We start from the raw sequence: 19,941 nt of genomic DNA on the forward strand, positions 1-19,941 counted from the left end.
AATAAAATAAATAGAATAAATATGTACAGAGCCAAATTCAGCAGAAAGAATGAGCCTTGCCCATCCACATGCAAGATAAAGCTCTTTCCTCCCTACATACATGGAGTCACCAATCCCTCTCCCCTCCCCACCACAGAGTAGCTTGGCCATTCCCCTGCCTCGATCTGAGTATCAGTGAAACTAATGGGGCCGGTGCAGGAGGGGAAGGAGGAGTCGTCAGGGATCATATCTCCTTCTTAAATAGCTCCAGTAAACATGAAGATGCATAGTCCGTCCAGCCCAGCAACTAGGATTCTTCCTCAGTCGATTAGTCAGTGGTATTTTTTCAGCATTTACAAGTGCAGCGCACTGTACTGAGCATTTGAGAGAATACAGTGCAGTAGAGTTGGTAGATGTGATTCTGACCCCTGCACTTTAAGACTGTGAGAGGTTGAATTATCTGGTGATATTTCTCTGTTTCTATATTCCTGTCTCTAAGAAGTCTCAGACCTCTTGTGGAGATGGAAAATGTTTGGGGAGTCCCACAGAAGCACCAAACACAAGTCAGGAGCTTTTCTGGGTGGCACCAAATTCTCATTTCCCTGCAACAGCTTGGAGCCTGTTACACGTTTGCCTAATCCCAGTTGAGAATGGCTCATCATTCCAGATTGTTTCCGGTTATGCAATTGTTCGGGATGCAGTCGGCCTTCTAATTGACCTCATTAAACATCCTCTCAAGCATTGAGTTTTCAAGAGCCAAGAGAAAAATGTCCTCCTCTTCCTCTCTCCACTAGATTTTCTGAGGTCTTCTGATTCCATTTCCCAACCACAGAATTCCACCTCCATCTGCCCTTCTCCTCATCCCCCTTCTTAGGAAGGAGTGTGTCTGGTGTGAAGAGGAAGGTTCTCAGAGCCCTCTTTGAACTGACATAGTTTCACTCTGTAATGATGCCTTGTATTTTGGAGATTTCCAAAGTGCTTTCACACCAATGATCTCATTGGTATCCTATCAAGAGTCCTGTGAGGTAGGGAGTGCCCGGCATTTGTTGCTTATTTCACAGATGAAAAGGAGTGTGGTAGAGTCTCTGTAAAATGGGGATTAAGACACTGAGCACAGTGTGGGACAAGGACTGTGTCTATCCTGTGGTCTTGTATCTATCCTATCCCTTAGTAGTCCAGTGCTCTGCACACAGTGAGTGCTCAATAAATACGATTGAATGAATGAATGGTACATAGCAAGTCCTTAACAATTATCGTTAAATTAAAAAAAAAAGAAGAGGGAGTCCGGAGGCCCATGATAAAGGAAGTCAGAAGGACCTGAGTTCTAATCCTGGGTCCTCCACTTGTCTGCTGTGTGACCTTGCAAGGCACTTCACTTCTCTGTACCTGTTACCTCATTTCTATCTCTAAAATGGGGATTAAGACTGTGAACCCTATATTTCCAGCGACTGTAACCAATCTGATTGCCTTGTATCTACCCCAGCGTTTAGAAGAGTGTTTGGCACATAGTAAGCATTTAATACAATTATCATTATTATCACAATAATGATAATAACTTTGATATTTATCAAGCACTTACTACGTGTCAAACACTGCCCTAAGCACTTTGACACAGTCCCTGTCCACATGGGACTAACAGACTAAAGAAGAGGGAAAACATGTATTTCATCCTCATTTTACAGATGAGGAAACTAAGGCACAGAGCAGTGAGGTGACTTAGTTAAAGTCACACAGCAGGCAAGTGATGGAGTGTGGATTAGAACCCAAGCTCCCTAACTTCCATGCCTGTGGCCATTCCCGTTAAGTCACATAGCTTCTGGAATTTGGAGCCTGGGTTCTCATCCTGTTGTCTCCATTTGCCTGCTGCATGACCTTGGGCAAGTCATTTACTTTCTCTATGCCTCAGTTTCATCATCTGTAAAATGGGGATTCAAAACCTGCCCTCCTTCTTATGTAGACTTTGAGCCCCATGTGGGACAGGGACTGTGTCCAACTTGATTATCTTGTATCTACTCAGAGCTTAGCACAGTACTTGGCACAGAGTAAATGCCTAGCAAATATATCAATTACTATTAATCATTAATCCTCGGTAGGCCAGATTTTAATTTGGGGACCATAAGCCACCTGCCTCAATTTGGCTCCTCCTATCAGAAGGAAGAACTGTTTCTCTGAAACATAGGACAGTTATCCTATCCTTCCGATCATCCTTTCCAAGATCTGAGGCAAAATCATGTTAGAAGAGACAGCATTCATTCATTCAATCGTATTTATTGAGCACTTACTGTGTGCAGAGCACTGTACTAAGCGCTTTCAAGTACAGTTCACCAACAATTAGAGACAATCCCTGTCCACAACGGGCTCACAGTGTTCTAAGCGCTGCGGTAGATAGAAGGTAATCAGGTTGTCCCACGTGGGGCTCACAGTCTTAATCCCCATTTTCCAGATGAGGGAACTGAGACACAGAGAAGTGAAGACAACACCGAGCCTCTAGCCACGCTAATCGTGGATGATGGGAAAGCGGCGAAAGTCTGAGAAATGGAAAGCAATAAGATGTCGATGGGGATTACAAACAACAGCAGGTTAAAAAATGAAAAAACAAAAACCTATCAAAGAGAGATTTCTCGACGTTGTTCCTATTTAAGAAAGTCAAATAGCTGACAGCCCCACTAGCAGTGCAATCCCCAGTCAGAATGAAGTCAGATGGAGGGGGCTTGATGGTTTCAACACGTTGCCCACAGTGAACACTATTCCTGTGTTGTTGCTGGTGAACAATGACATTAAGGGAAAATAGAAGCCCGTTCTTCATTTTCCCGGACAGCTTACAAAATCTAAAGGGGACAAACTTAACCGCAAGGCCAACAGTGACATCTAGTGTTGTGAGAGACATACTCTCTGAGTTTCAGCTCCAAATATTGGTCGTGAGAATGCAGAAGCAATTTTAATTTTTGCTCTCACACTAACTTTCAAATCGTTGGACCCCAGAGGTTCAAGACCCCTCATTTTAGAGCCCCAGACCCCTTAAATGCAAGACGTTTGGCCTTGGGCAAGTCACTGTACATAATAATAATAACAATAACAATAATAATGGCATTTATTAAGTGCTTACTATGTGCAAAGCACTGTTCTAAGTGGTGGGGAGGTTACAAGGTGATCAGGTTGTCCCATGGGGGGCTCATAGTCTTAATCCCCATTTTACAGATGAGGTAACTGAGGCCCAGAGAAGTTAAGTGACTTGCCCAAAGTCACACAGCTGACAATTGGCGGAGCCGGAATTTGAACCCATGACCTCTGACTCCAAAGCCCGGGATCTTTCCACTGAGCCACGCTGCTTCTCATCTTTGTACATCTTTGTGTTTCTACTTCCTCATCTGTAAAATGGGGATCAATCCATACAGGTACAGTGAATAGGTTGGCATTATAGCAGTGAAGTATGACGGCTGAGTTACAGAACAAAATCAGAGAGATAAGGTAGGAGGGGGCAAGGTAATTGAGTGCTTTAAAGCTTGTGGTAAGGAGCTTCTAATTGATGCAGAGGTGGATGGGCAACCATTGGAGGTTCTTGAGGTTTGGGGGAACACGGACTGCATCGTTTTATAGAAAAGTGATCTGGGCAGCAGAGTGAAGTATGGACTGCAGTACGGAGAGGCAGGAATTGGGAAGGTCAGCAAGGAGGCTGATGCAGTAATCAAGGAGGGGCAGGTTAAATGTTTAGATCAATTGTTTGGTAGCAGTTTGGATAAAGAGGAAAGGGTGGATTTTAGTGTTGCTGTGAAGGATGAACCTATAAGATTTGGTGACAGATTGAATGTGTGGGTTGAATCAGAAAAATGAGTCAAGGATAATGAAAAATTGGCATATATATTAAGTACCGAACTTGGCACTAAACAAGGGGTAGGTTCAAGCTAATCAGGTTAGACTCAGTCCCTGTCCCACATGGGCCTCACAGTCTAAGTAGGAGGGAGAAAAGGTATTGAATCCCCATATTACAGATGAAGAAACTGAGGCCTGGAGAAGTTGTGACTTGCCCACGATCGCACAGTGGGCAAGTGGGGGAGCCGGGAATAGAAGTCAGGTCCTCTGAGTTCCAGGCCTGTGCTTTTTCCATTAGGCCGTTCTGCTTCTCAATGGCGTCTTGAGACCCTAGGCTGTTTTTTTTTCCTTTTTTTCCTGCAACCAGTCCCAGTTCCCCCAAAAATAGAATACAGAGAGATATACTGATTGAAACCAATTCAGATGGGGTTTGCAAAGTCTGGCTGTAAGTAGAAGCAGCATGGCCTAGTGGAAGGATCCCAGGTATGAGGGTCCAAAGGATCTGGGTTCGAATTCTGGCTCCGGACTTGTCTGTTGTGTGACCTTGGGCAAGTCACTTCACTTCTCTGTGCCTCAGATACCTCATCTGTAAAGTGGGGATTAAGACCATGAGCCCAGTGTGGGACAGGGACTGTGTCCAGCTTGTATCGACCCCAGTGTTTAGTCCAGTGCCTTGGCACATAGCAAGGCCCTAACAAATACCATTAAAAAAACTAAAGTTAAATTTAAAGAAAATCTTGGGATCCAGTTTGGGACGTGAAAGCCCAAGACAGGTGAGTGTCACCTGATCTCAGTTTCCTGTGTGGGCATTGTACACCCAGCTAAAGTTGATGGTGGGCTCTTTCCTCATTTATTTGTTCTGCCACCCTCACTAACACAGGGGAGCCATTCCTGGATTTCTGAGAAGAGCGGAAGATTTTGTAAGTGGCTCAAGACAATTTAGAAGCTTTAGTTCCTGGATGAAAACAGGGGGGTCTGGATTTTGCCTTTGGAGATGCCAAGTCCATGAATTCTGAGGTATTTTGTTTTTGATAACAAACCATTTTTGTCATAGCCAGGCTTTATGGGCTGATGATGAGCCTAGAGAAAACCAAAGTAGGGTATCAGGATGCACCAGGGTAAGCCATTCACACATTTATAAGTCACTACTGGCAACACAGAACAAAAAGCTGTCACCGAATTCTACTAGGTAGGCAGTCCTGTGACCAACAAAGCACCAAAACATGGTGTAGTGGATAGAACACGGGCCTGGGAGACAGAAGGTCATGGGTTCTAATCCCAGCCCTGCCACATATCTGCTGTGTGACCTTGGGCAAGTCACTTCACTTCTCTATGCCTGTTACCTCATCTGTAAAATGGGGATTGAGACTGTCAGCCCCATGTGGGACAGGGACTGTGTCCAACACGATTGCCTTGTATCCACCGCAGAGCTTGGCACAGAGTAAGCACTTAACAAATGCCACAAAAGACAGGGATATAGATAGTCCGATCAAGTGGGCAAGCCCATTCTTTGGAAGACTGTCAGAGCATGACAGCAAACTCCAAACCAAACTAAAGGTCTTCAAAGATACAGTGTCCGTCACCCTAGTCTATGACTGAAAACACGCAAACTCCACGTTTGACTCCTTGGGCAGTAACAGTGGTGTCATTTGTGGGCTAAACTAAACGTCAAATGGCAAACATGGATCACAAACAACAAAGTTCTAGAATGGAATCAGCTTCCTAACATTGAAACTATACTCATCTCAGTTCAGCTGCACTTCTGTAGTAGGGCCGTCTTACCCAAAGCGGTACATCGAGTCATTCCAAATTTTCTACTTTGAGTTTTTATACTAAGTGAAGTGAAACCTTTGATTATTAAGTTTTCCCAAGTGCATGTTTCTGCAATGTCTCTGCCTCTGCACTAGATGGTGCCTGCTACAAAGAAAAGATGTCTGCTATACAGCTGTTGCCTGGGAAAGATGGAGGGAGAATGGTCTTGAATTATGAGAAATATTATTTTGAATAGAATTGTGATTAACTGGAAGACAGCCAGAGCAAGTACCCAAAATTCAGTGGGCAGAGTAAAGGTTAGGGAGACAGGACTAGAAGTCAGGAGATCTGGGTTCCAAGCCCACATCTGCCAGTTGCTTGCTCTGTGACAATTTCCTCAGTTGTTAAATGGAGATAAGAAACCCGTGTTCCTTTCCTCAGACATATTCCTGCTGCCTAGGGTTACTGTATGCAGAGCACTGTACTAAGTGCTTGAGAGAGTACAGTACCACAAAGAGTACAGTCCCTGCCCACAGTGAACTTAAAGTCTAGAGATTAGTCTACTATCTAGAGAATGAAGCAACAATCACATCAGGAGGAACAGAGCCAGATGCTGGGGTAAGCGTAAGGTAGACTGACCAGTGGAGTCAGGCTGACCTTAACCCCAAGACATTAATACATTTTTCTAAAATTGCCCAGGATCACCTAAATTCATTCATTCAATTGTATTTATTGAGCTCTTACTGTGTGCAGAGCACTGTACTAAGTGCTTGGAAAGTACAATTCAGCACCAGATAGAGACAATCCCTACCCAATAACGGGCTCACAGTCTAGAATGGGGGAGACAGACAACAAAACAAAACAACGAGACAGGCATCAGTAGCATCAATATAAATAAATAGAATTATAGATAAATTCATTCATTCAATCATATTTATTGAGCACTGACTGTGTGCAGAGCACTATTCTAAGCACTTGGAAAGATGCACATCATTAATAAAATATATAGAAAAAAATGTGTACATATATACACAAGTGCTGTGGGTTGGGGAGGGGAGTAGAGCTGAGGGAGGGGGTTGAGATGATGGGGAGGAGCAGCAGTGGAAAACGGGGGTTCAGTCTGGGAAGGCATCTTGGAGGAAATGAGTTTTCAGTAGGGCTTTGAAGTGGGGAAGTGTGCTAGTTTGGTGGATGTGAGGAGGAAGGGTATTCCAGGCCAGAGGTAGGACGGGGGCCGGGATCGACGGTGGGACAGATGAGACTAGACTGTGAGCCTTCTAGACCTTGAGCCCCTTCTAGACTGTGAGCCAACTGTTGGGTAGGGACCGTCTCTATACGTTGCCAACTTGTACTTCCCAAGAGCTTAGTACAGTGCTCTGCACACAGTAAGCGCTCAATAAATACGATTGATTGAGAACGAGGCACAGTAAGGAGGTCAGCGGCAGAAGAGCAGAATGTGTGGGGCTGAGCTGGAGAAGGAGAGAAGGGAAGTGAGGTAGGAGTGGGTAACGTGATGGAGAACTTTGAAGGCAAATCCTGGTCTGGCCTAGCTAAACCAAAATGCATGATCATCTGATGGTTATGCTTTGATGCACTGTCCCACCATCACCACAGATGAAGGAGAAAAAGCCATCCTGTGGTCCTCATTGTGTTTACAAGAGCAAATAAAACTTCAGGATATGGCCCTGTTTACATTATAAGGTGATTAACATGTTGCTTAATCGAAATTATGCATGTCCTTCATTTAGGAAAGTGCTAAATTATGCAAATTGTTCCTTCTGGCATGCCATTAAAAAAACAACAACAACATGCATTTGGTTGAAAAGAAAAGCTGCCAATTTCCACCCCATCCTAAACAGAATCCTTCGATTTTGGAGCCTGTTTTGAGGGGAGAGTTTTGGTTTTTTTTATGGTATTTGTTAAGTGTCTTTTAGGTGAAGGCACCGTGCTAAGCACTGGGGTAAATACATATAAGGCTCACAGTCTTAATTTAGGTAACGGAGGCACAGAGAAGTTAAGTGACTTGCCTAAGTTCGAACAGCTCACAAGTGGAGCCAGAATTAAAACCCAGGTCCTTCTAACTCCCAGGCCCATTCCTAGGCTCACTGCCTTTGGGGTGATGTGGCTAACCAGACAGGCTCTCTCCTCCTCACCTCCCCATCCCATCAGGGAAAATATAAAGTGATTTTCCTGGCTCAGATGCTAAAGGACTACATTTTCCAAAGTAAAACGTTAAGCCATTTCCAAGAACCAAATCACTGATCCAGTCCTTCCAGATTCAGGGACTGGAGCTAGTAACTTAAAAAAATGAAGAAAAAACATACTTTGAATAATAATAATAATAATAATAATAGCATTTGTTAAGTGCTTACTATGTGCCAAGCACTGTTCTAAGCGCTGGGGTAGTAACAAGGTAATCAGGTTGTCCCACGTGGGGCTTACACTTTTAATCCCCATTTTGCAGATGAGGTAACTGAGGCACAGAAAAGTTAAGTGGCTTGCCCAAGATCACACAGAAGACAAGTGGCAAAGCCGAGATTAGAACCCACGTCCTCTGACTCCCAAGCCCGGGCTCTTTCCACTAAGCCATGCTGCTTCTCTATAGCATATGTGCATATGCTGGAGCACAGTCCTGGGAGTCAGAAGGTCCCTGGGTTTTAATCCTGGCATTTCCACTTGTCTGTTTGGACAGGTCACTTAACGTCTCTGTGCCTCAGTTCCCTCATTTGTAAAATGGGGATTCAATACCTGCTCTCCTCCTGCTTAGACTGGGAGCCCCATGAGGGAAATGATTATCTTGTATCTACCTCAGGGCTTAGAACAATGCTTGACACATAGCACTTCACAAATGCCACCATTACTATTAAATTCATGTATACAGATTTGTGTAGTTGCCCTACAATTTTGAAAAGACAATACTGAAGGTTAGGTTCATCTCTGAGTGTGCAAGAGGCTGAAAACGCTACTGAGGGACTCGCAGTTCTGGACACAACGGATGCAAATTTAAACTGACCTTTTTGTGTTGTCATGTTTAACAGCCTGATACTGCTCTCTTTTGCCTCCTTGTCTATTTTTCCTTTTCATGCTTTTGCTCAGAGAGCCAGTTCCTTCTTGATAGCTATACATCGTGCTTGTCTATCCTCAACAGTTGACTCCCAATTTTCAGATGGGTTGCAGCCTTGTCTAAGGAGATAGACATCTATTTCATAAGGCCTGGATATCTCCCAGGGCTCAGCTCTTTCTCTCCCAGTATCCCTCTGCCCTGATCTCCCAGGCCTGAATGGTGCAGGCTGGATAAAGAAAGGGCTTCTGGGGAGAGCACAACTTGACTGGGGTTCTTCTTGGGTAGGCTGCATCCTAGCTATATCTACCAAGTTGAGGGGATTCAGCCTTCTGCTAGTCCCTTTCATGTTTTAAATTCATGGGATGTGCTTGAGGGGAATTCAGGGAACAGAGTGATAAATGGGTGAGTCACAGACTCAGGGTCCCAGGAGGGTGGGATGACACGGGAGGGGCAGGGATGGGAAGGAGCCTGGGGAACTTTTTGCCAAGGTCCTGAAACTCCACCTGCAATGGACCGTGAAGGAGCTGATTCTCTCAGACCTTAGTTAAAATGCAGGGACCTTGATGGTCTGGAGGGAATTGGTTTTCCACAGTGCCAAAACCCAGTTAGGCATAGTGAATAGAGCATGGGACTGGGAGTCAGAAGGTCATGCTTACAGTCTAGAATTGAAAGTGAGGTTGGAAAGCAAGGGCAGAAGTGGGTAACAACTTTGGGAAAAAAAGAACATTTTGGTACACCCAAAGAAGATTTCATCCCTCAAACACCCCCAGGAAATCATACAGAACTTGCATTTCTGGTTACAGTACCAAAGCTTGGCACGAGCCCCCGGTTCATACCAACCAGGATCTTCCTGGATCAGGGAAGCCGCAGTGACACATAGTAGAAGTTAAACCACACCTCTTATCACCATGGTTAATGTGGAAAGTTTTTCACTTAATTTTACCAGTGTGCAAGGGAGTGACTCTTATGCACACTTACTCCACTCCACCAAGGGTCCAATACCAGTTTGTGGTCAAAGGAGCCCGTTCTGCCAATGCTTCTTCTTTCTGATTCCAAGGTAGAGAGTGGTGGGAAAGTCTAAGAGGAAAATGGCCAGGCTCATTAAATGAATGGATGGGGAAAAGAGATTCAAGCAGACAGCCCTCAAAATGCTTCTTAACTAAGAAATATTTGTTGGCAGTGGGACAGAGCTCTTTTGAAAGGACTAAAAAGTCAACTACTGTGGAGCTGTCATGAGGGTTGTGGAAAAGTTGGCAGCTGTTAGTGACTTTTCCAAATACTCCAAAGAGTAGTGACAGTACAGTGCTCTGCACACAGTAAGAGCTTAGTAAATATGACTGAATGAGTGAATGAATCCCTTCCAAATATTGTTGGGAGGGACACTGGTTTCTTGGGCAGGCAACATGGCCTAGTGGCAAGAGCATGGGCTTGGGAGTCAGAGGTCATGGGTTCTAATCCCGGCTCCACCACTTGTCAGCTGTGTGACTTTAGCGAAGTTACTTCACTTCTCTGTGCCTCCATTACCTCATCTGTAAAATGGGAATTAAGATTGTGAGCCCCACCTGGGACAATCTGACAACATTGTATCTCCCCCAGCACTTAGAAGAGTGCTTTGCACATAGTAAGCGCTTAACAAATATTATTATTATTATTATTCATGATTTATCCCCCTCACATATGTCACCCAAGGTGACCTCATTGAGTGGAGGAGATGTAGCTGTGTCAGGTGTTGTGGCTCTTCATGCATAATCTAGATAATAATAATAATAACTTCGGTATTTGTTAAGCACTTATTATGTGCAAAGCACTGTTCTAAGCACTGGGGAGGATACAAGGTGATCAGGTTGTCCCACATGGGGCTCACAATCTTAATCCCCATTTTACAGATGAGGTAACTAAGGCATAGAGAAGTGAAGTGACTTGCCCAAAGTAACACAGCTGACAAGTGGTGGAACTGGGATTTGAACTCATGACTTCTGACTCCCAAGCCCATGCTCTTTCCACTGAGCCATGCTGCCTCTCTGCATAATGAATATGCATGATTGGGGGTGAGATGAAAAAAGAGCTGATGACCATCAGTGGACTAGTGGAAAGTGCACAAGTAGACTCTGTCCTCTCCTGGTTCTCCTCTTATCTTTTCGGCCATTCATTTTCAGTCTCTTTTGCAGGCTCCTCCTCCACCTCCCATCCCCTTACTGTAGGGGATCCTCAATGGTCAGTTCTTGGTCCCCTTCTGTTCTCGATCTACACTCACTCCCTTGGTGAACTCATTCGCTCCCACGGCTTCAACTATCATCTCTACGCTGATGACACCCAAATCTACATCTCTGCCCCTGCTCTCTCTCCCTCCCTCTAGGCTCATATCTCCTCCTGCCTTCAGGACATCTCCATCTGGATGTCTGCCCGCCATCTAAAACTCAACATGTCCAAGACTGAACTCCTTGTCTTCCCTCCCAAATCCTGCCCTCTCCCTGACTTTCCCATCACTGTTGACGACACTACCATCCTTCCCGTCTCACAGGCCCTCAAACTTGGTGTCATCCTCAACTCCGCTCTCTCATTCACACCTCACATCCAATCCGTCACCAAAACCTGCTGGTCTCACCTCCGCAACATTGTCAAGATCCGCCCTTTCCTCTCCATCCAAACTGCTACCCTGCTCGTTCAAGCTCTCATCCTATCCCGTCTGGATTACTGCATCAGCCTCCTCTCCGATCTCCCATCCTCCTGTCTCTTCCCACTTCAATCCATACTTCACACTGCTGCCCGGATCGTCTTTGTCCAGAAACACTCTGGGCATGTTACTCCCCTCCTCAAAAATCTCCAGTGGCTACCAATCAACTTAGATTTGTGTCAATGTTTTCCCTCTATAGAAAACTCTGGGAAATGCCACAGAATTGGGAGCTCCAAAGATTAATTCCTTAACTCTAAATTGATGGGGAGGGTCAGGAGACCCTCATAGGTCATTCTCTCCATCCTTCTGCCTCAAGCAGTACTACACCTAATGTAGTATGGACAGGCCCTTGCTAATGCCCTCTTGCCTGATATTTCCTTTTTAACTTTTTTCACGCACCCTGCACATATTATAGCTTCATTTGGGGCCTGAGGAAATGACCATAACAGTAAAAAGTTTTCCCATACTAATACTACTTCCATTAATAATTATGGTATTTGTTAAGCACTTTCTATGTGCCAAGCACTGTACTAAGCATTGGGGTGGATACAAGCTGATCGAGTTGAACACAGCCTCTGTCCCATGTGAGACTCACAGTCTCAATCTTCATTTTACAGATGAGTTAACTGAGGCCTAGGGAAGTGACTTGCCCTAGGTCACACAGCAGACAAGTGGAAGAGGCGGGATTAGAACCCATGACCTTCTGACTCCCAGGCATGTGTCTATCCATTATGCCATGCTGCTTCTAAGACTACTACTACTACTAATAATAATAATAATGCAGAGATCTACCTTGCAACCTTCATCCTCTTTTACTCTGGGACACACATTCACCACATCATCTGGAATTCCTAGGCTCATCAAAATATTTCTAGAAGGAGCCACCTATTACTGTAGGAAGTATGCATATTCAAGCATTTCTATTACTGCTCAAGAAGAGATTAAGCATATCTATGGCGTCACAGCGTGTTGCATGCATGTGTTCAGTTTTTGGCTGCAGTGGAGATGTCTGTTAGTTCAAAGAGGAGATAAACTTCATCAATTATCTTATCTTTATCTTATCTTATCTTATCCATCACCTCGCCCCCTCCTACCTCACCTCCCTTCTCTCCTTCTACTGCCCAGCCCGCAACCTCCGCTCCTCCACCGCTAATCTCCTCACTGTACCTCGTTCTCGCCTGTCCCGCCGTCGACCCCCAGCCCACGTCATCCCCCGGGCCTGGAATGCCCTCCCTCTGCCCCTCCGCCAAGCTAGCTCTCTTCCTCCCTTCAAGGTCCTGCTGAGAGCTCACCTCCTCCAGGAGGCCTTCCCAGACTGAGCCCCCTCCTTCCTCTCCCCCTCGTCCCCCTCTCCATCCCCCCATCTTACCTCCTTCCCTTCCCCACAGCACCTGTATATATGTATATATGGTTGTACATATTTATTACTCTATTTATTTATTTATTTATTTATTTATTTTACTTGTACATTTCTATCCTATTTATTTAATTTTGTTGGTATGTTTGGTTCTGTTCTCTGTCTCCCCCTTTTAGACTGTGAGCCCACTGTTGGGTAGGGACTGTCTCTATGTGTTGCCAATTTGTACTTCCCAAGCGCTTAGTACAGTGCTCTGCACATAGTAAGCGCTCAATAAATACGATTGATTGATTGATTGATTGATCAATTGGGAAACACAGATACAAATGCTGTTGGGGAACACATTAGCTTTAGGTCAGCTAATAATAATAATAATAATGGAATTAAGCATTTACTACGTACTAAGTACTGTCTTAAAATGAAGCACTGGGGTAGATACAAGATAATTAAGTTGGTTACAGTCCCTGTCCCACAAGGGACTAAGCTTGTTGTGAGCAGGGAATATGTCTCTACCAAGCACTTAGTACAGTGCCCTGTACACAGTAAGTTCTCAATAAATACTACTGATGGATTGACTGATTAAAGTAAGAGGGAAAATGGGTATTGAATCCCCATTTTACAGATAAGGGAGGCACAGAGAAGTTAAATGACTTGCCCAACTCTTTGAAACACAGTCTGGCAGGGTCCAGGACTTCTGTGCCCTTATTTTCCTGCAGGGAAGGTCGCTTGTCATGTCCTGAACTCCAGGTTGCTCCCCATAGCCTTTAATGGCCCCAAAGTACTCAGGAGATTGGCTGCCTGCCCTGATTCTGATGGCTGAGCCTTGCCTGGAAAGCTTCCCTGAAAGAGTACCTGGTCTGTCCCTTTAGACTTGCAATACAAAGCCCAGATGAAGTGAATCCAGGCAGCAGTCTATCTGCATCTCATCTAATCCTCGAATGAGTCGTTTGGGACTCTGGGAAACAGAGCAGGGAGTAGTGGATGTTACTCCCAGAAAATTTGTGGCTAATCAGTAATGAAGGAAAGCCTGCTGGAAGGTAAGTAGCCAAGCCTGGGTCCTTTATAATTAAGATGGAACTATTATAGCAGGCAATCCCTCTTATGCCTTTGACATTCATTGTAAAACATGGATTCCATAATTGCATGCTCTCTGAGCAGCAGTGTATCTGCCATATAACATTTCACTGGAGGTGTATCATTTTGTGTCACCAATCTTGAAAGGATTATGAAATAAAATGTAGCAAATATTTTACATATCATCCATTCAAAACTTTTCGCAGCAGATATGCTTCTTAGATGGAAGAACATCTTTTGGCCATATTCTGGAACTGCAGAGCCCCTCTGATTTTTCCTACCCGAAGGTGTTGGTGGTTTCCAAATTTTCCAGCCCCTTCCCAGTCCCTGAAAATGAACACTCATTCATTCATTCATTCATTCATTCATTCATTCATTCATTCATTCAATCACTTCACTACAGTTTTACAACTTCATGACTGTTCAGAGTTTCGGCACCAGCCAAGAGCAGAATTGAAAACCAGAAAGAAAAAGAACAGAAGAAATAACAATAATAATAATAATAACAATTGTAGTATTTGTACTAAGCTCTGGGGTGGATATGAGCAAATTAGGTTGGACCAAGTCCCTGTCCCATGTGGGGCTCACAGTCTTAATCCACATTTTAAAAATGGGGTAACTGAGGCCCAGAGAAGTGAAGTGACTTGCTCCAGGTCACACAACAGACAAGTGGCAGAGCCAGGATCAGAACCCATGACCTTAGAGGTCCAGAGAATTTAGGGATAAAAAGATCTCAAAACCCTAATGCATATGTTTCTGCAGAATGTGCTCTCTACATGCTTAAAAAAAAGAAAAAGAACAGGTCTGAGTCCTGGAAGTACAACTTGCAGATAAAAGATTACTAGCAACTGCTGTACCACACACAGTGTTATCTCTACTCACCCTGGGGAATTCCGGCAAAAAGCATAGGGTAGAAATAATGTGATTGCCAAGGAATCTGTTTGGAGTTGGTAATTCTGTTTGAATCTGCAAAATTATCCTTCAATAAATACAACTGATTTAGTAGCCATAATGTATTTATATTAATGTTAGTCTCCCCCTTTAGACTGTAAGCTAATTGTGGGCAGGGAATAAGAGCTCAAAAAATAACGATTGATTGACTGATTGATTGATTCACAGTCATCTTTGTTGCCTCTTACTCCCCACTCATTTCATTCATTCATTCATTCATTCAATCGTATTTATTGAGTGCTTACTGTGTGCAGAGCACTGTACTAAGCGCTTGGGAAGTACAAGTCGACAACATATAGAGACGGTCCCTACCCAACAGCGGGCTCACAGTCTAGAAGGGGGAGACAGACAACAAAACCAAACATATTAACATAATGAAATAAATAGAATAAATATGGACAAGTAAAATAGAGTAATAAATATGTGCAAACATATATACAGGTTGTTATTATTATTACTTATTATTAGTAGTGTTATTCATTCATTCATTCAATCATATTTATTGAGTTCTTACTGTGTGCAGAGCACTGTACCAAGCGCTTGGGAAGTACAAGTTGGCAACACATAGAGACAGTCCCTAACCAACAGCAGGCTAATTTGTCTTAACCCTGATGTGTCTCTCCTATGGCTAGGCCACAATGAAGTTACAGGGAGTCAAACGACATTCCATCATCAGCTTGGACTAGCAGAAAGAGCATGGGGCCAAGAGTCAGGCAACCAGGGTCCGAGTCCTAGCTTGGCCTCTGGCCTGCTATGAGACCTGGGTGAATGATTGAAAATAGCTGGGCCTCATTTTGCTCATTTCTAAAACAGCGATCAATCAATCAATCAATCAATCAATCAATCATATTTATTGAGCGCTTACTTTGTGCAGAGCACTGTACTAAGCGCTTGGGAAGTACAAGTTGGCAACATATAGAGACAGTCCCTACCCAACAGTGGGTTCACAGTCTAGAAGGGGGAGACAGAGAATAAAACCAAACATGTTAACAAAATAAAATAAATAGATATGTACAAGTAAAATAGAGTAATAAATATGTACAAACATATATACAGGTGCTGTGGGGAAGGGAAGGAGGTAAGACGGTGGGGATGAAGTGGGGGAGAGGAAGGAGGGGGCTCAGTCTGGGAAGGCCTCCTCATCACCTTGTAACCTCCCCAGCGCTTAGAACAGTGCTTTGCACATAGTAAGCACTTAAGTGCCATTATTATTATTATTATCCCAGTCATGCAGTACAGCTCCAATTGGTCATGGGCACCCAGGCCACTGTCAGCGTGTCCCTTACCCCACCTCATAGAGGTATGGGACAGAGACTGTATCTGATTAGATTACCTAGATTCTCCCCCAGTGCTTAGCACAGTAGTTTTCACTTAGTATGTAATAAATACGCTAAATGAAAATCTGCCCCCCAATTTCATCTGGGAAGTGATGCTCTAACAAAACACCAGAATATCCCAAAATTGAAAGCTGGGACATCAACCTTGCCATTTGTATTTGTCAAATCTATGATCTTTATTTAGGGGAGAGGGGTCTCTCATAATAAGAATTGTACTAATTGTGATACTGTGCTAGACATTGGGGTAGATACAAGATAAGCAGATCAGACACAGTCCCTTTGACATATGGGGTTCACAGTCTAAGGGCTTTTGAATTGACCCTGAGCCTTCCATTTCAGTATGTTCAGAAGGAAAGTGAGGACAAAGTCAAATGCTCCACTGAGCAGGTGGGAATCAATGTCTGGAACAAAAGGCACCGATAATGATGTTAAGGACAGATCACTGAGGTGTAGGTAAAGGACGTGTGAAATTCTGCAGCCAAGAGGACCTGCTATTCACTGCAAACACCAGTAGTTTCCCCTAGCCTGATGGCCAGGGATACCTCTCAAATTTAGAATCAGCACTTGGAGGGCTTGTAGCCAACCCAGACATTTATAGAAAAACATAAGGCAGCTTGGAGAATGAATGCACGACCCCAGCAAAAGCAATGGAGGCACTGGAAAAATGTACTTCCTTACACCAGAAATGTGCAAATGCTGATTAGGATTCTTCTGCTATTTCTTTTGTAAATCAAAAGCATGAAAAAGCACACCAAGAAGTCACAAAGAGTTGCATTATCAGGTTATGCGCATTGTGCACTTCAACCACATTAGAGAAGGAATACTGAATTGGTTTCTTTCTGCTGCATCTCATTTCCTCAGAAAGACAACTTGATGTGCGTGGGTGAAATGAGAACTCACAAGTAAACCCATGAGGTTTAAACTCCAGACTTTCAATTCCCCCCAGAATCCCCCAGTGCCCCCATTTGACTTATCTTCCAGATAACCTCGTGGCTCAGTGGAAAGAGCACGGGCTTTGGAGTCAGAGGTCATGGGTTTGAATCCCGGCTCCGCCACTTGTCAGCTGTGGGGCCTTGGGCAAGCCACTTAACTTCTCTGTGCCTCAGTTACCTCATCTGTAAAATGGGATTTAGACTGTGAGCCCCACGTGGGACAACCTGATCACCTTGCATCCCCCAGCACTTAGAACAGTGCTTTGCACATAGTAAGCGCTTAATAAACGCCATTATTATCATTATCATTATTATTATAACCTTGCCAAACACTTTGTTGACAAATTTATTTATATTGATGCTATTGATGTCTGTTTACTTGTTTTGTTGTCTGTCTCCCCCCCTTCTAGACTGTGAGCCTGTTGTTGGGTAGGGATTTCTTAGTACAGTGTTCTGCACACAGTAAGTGTTCAGTAAATATGATTGATTGAATGAATGAATCAAATTTGAAACCACCGGGCATGAGCTCCCTGCAATCTCCCTCCCATCTCCACACCCACTCTCTGATCTTCTCAGCTGTTTCTCAGAAAATCTCCCATCTCTTTCGAAATTTACACCTCCTCCTAGGCCCTAACACCATCCATTCACACCTTCTAGAAATACCTATGCCTGCCCCCTTTTTCCTCTCCTCCTCCCCATCCCCCCCGCCATACCTCCTTCCCCTCCCCACAGCACCTGTATATATGTTTGTACAGATTTATTACTCTATTTTACTTGTACATATTTACTATTACATTAATTTTGTTAATGATGTGCATCTAGCTTTACTTCTATTTATTCTGATGACTTGACACCTGTCCATATGTTTTGTTTTGTTGTCTGTCTCTCCCTTCTAGACTATGAACCCGTTGTTGGGTAGGGACCGTCTCTGTATGTTGCCAACTTGTACTTCCCAAGCGCTTAGCACAGTGCTCTGCACACAGTAAGTGCTCAATAAATACAATTGAATGAATGAATGGTCTTCACCCCTCCCTGACTGCCATGTTTAACTGCCCACTCTCTAATAGCTCCTTTGCTCTACCTTCAGTCACACACACACAAACCTTTCCCCTCTCATGAATTGTATTTATTGAGCACTTACTGTGTGCAGAGCACTGTACTAAGCGCTTGGGAAGTACAAGCTGGCAACATATAGAGACAGTCCCTACCCAACAGTGGGCTCACAGTCTAGAATCCCTGGCCTGAGGGAACTGAGGTACAGAGAAGTGAATTGACTTAACCAAGGTGACAAAGCAGACAACTGGCAGAGCCAGGATTGGAAAGTTTCTCTGACTCCCAGGACCATGCTCTTTCCAGTGGGCCACACTGCTTTGATGCCATAGACCACCTCATTCTCTTCTGAATGCTATTTAACTTTGGAGTTTCCAACTCAGTTCTCTCTTAGCTCTTCTCTTGCCTCCTCAGTCCCTTTGGAAGCAGCATGGCTCAGTGGAAAGAGCCCTGGCTTTGGAGTCAGAGGTCATGGGTTCAAATCCCTGCTCTGCCAATTGTCAGCTGTGTGACTTTGGGCAAGTCACTTAACTTCTCTGTGCTTCAGGTCCTCATCTGTAAAATGGGGATTAAGATTGTGAGCCCTCCGTGGGACAACCTGATCACTTTGTAACCTCCCCAGCACTTAGAACAGTGTTTTGCATATAGTAAGCACTTAATAAATGCTATTATTATTATTATTATTATTATTATTTTTCCTCTGCCTCACACTTCCTAAAAGTGGGTCCCTTTCAAGGCTCAGTTCTGGGTCTCCTTGTCTTCTCAATTTTTACATACTTCCTTGGGGGGCTCTTGCACTTGGATAGCTTCAACTGCTATGTCTATGCAAATGACCCCCAAATATATCTCAGCCACCCTGAAACGCACAATTCTGCATTTCCTCTTATTAATAAAAATAAAAATAATCATTATAATAATTGTGGTATTTGATAAGCACTTACTACGTGCCAGGCACTGTACTAAGTGCTGGAGGGAATACAAACAAATTGGATTGGACACAGTCCCTGCCCCATATGGGGCTCACAGTCTTCATCCCATTTTTCAGATGAGGTAACAGGCACAGAGAAGCAAAGTGACTTGCCCAAGGTCCACACAGCAGGCAAGTGGCAGAGCCGGGACTAGAACCTTCTGACTCCCAGGCCCATGCTACCTCCAGACATCTCTACAAAGATGTCCCACTGACACCTCAAGCCCAGGATGTCCAAAACTGAACTCATCTTTCCCAGTAAATCCTTTCCTCCACCTAACTTTCTCCACCAGAATGGATTCTCTCAAACCCACAAAATTTGCATTTCTTTTCCTTTCTCCCTTTCTTTCAGCCCCCATATTCACTCTGTCACTAAATCCTGTTTGTTCTTCCTCCACAACATTTCCAGATTCTGGCCCTTTCCCTCTGTCCAATTGTCCCAGGTATGTTCCACCCAAAACAAAATGTGATGTGTTGCACTGTGGCCACAGAAGCAACTCTGAGACCTGGAACCTTGAGGCACCTGAAATTCCGTAGCCACAGTACCCCGTTGCTTTATGTTTCTATTTTGTGTATTTGTTTTTGTCTTATATGTTTTAGTATTTATTGTTTCATTTCAATATGCATCGTCACAAGTTGCCAATCCTTAGCTTATATTTTTACATTGTGGTCCCCTTGAAGGCTGGCAACCATATCTAATTTCCACTGGTGTATTCTTTCCCAGCACCTAGTACAGTGCAGTGCACTCAGTACTACTACTACTATTACTACTACTACTATTACTATTACTACTCTTTTATCCAGGCAATCTCTCTGATCTTGTACATATCTATTCTATTTATTTTATTTTGTTAATATGTTTGGTTTTGTTCTCTGTCTCCCCCTTCTAGACTGTGAGCCCACTGTTGGGTAGGGACTGACTCTACGTGTTGCCAACTTGTACTTCCCAAGCGCTTAGTACAGTGCTCTGCACACAGTAAGCGCTCAATAAATA

The sequence above is a fragment of the Tachyglossus aculeatus genome, chromosome 21 (genome assembly GCF_015852505.1).
Source record: "Tachyglossus aculeatus isolate mTacAcu1 chromosome 21, mTacAcu1.pri, whole genome shotgun sequence".
In the NCBI taxonomy this organism is placed as follows: domain Eukaryota; kingdom Metazoa; phylum Chordata; class Mammalia; order Monotremata; family Tachyglossidae; genus Tachyglossus; species Tachyglossus aculeatus.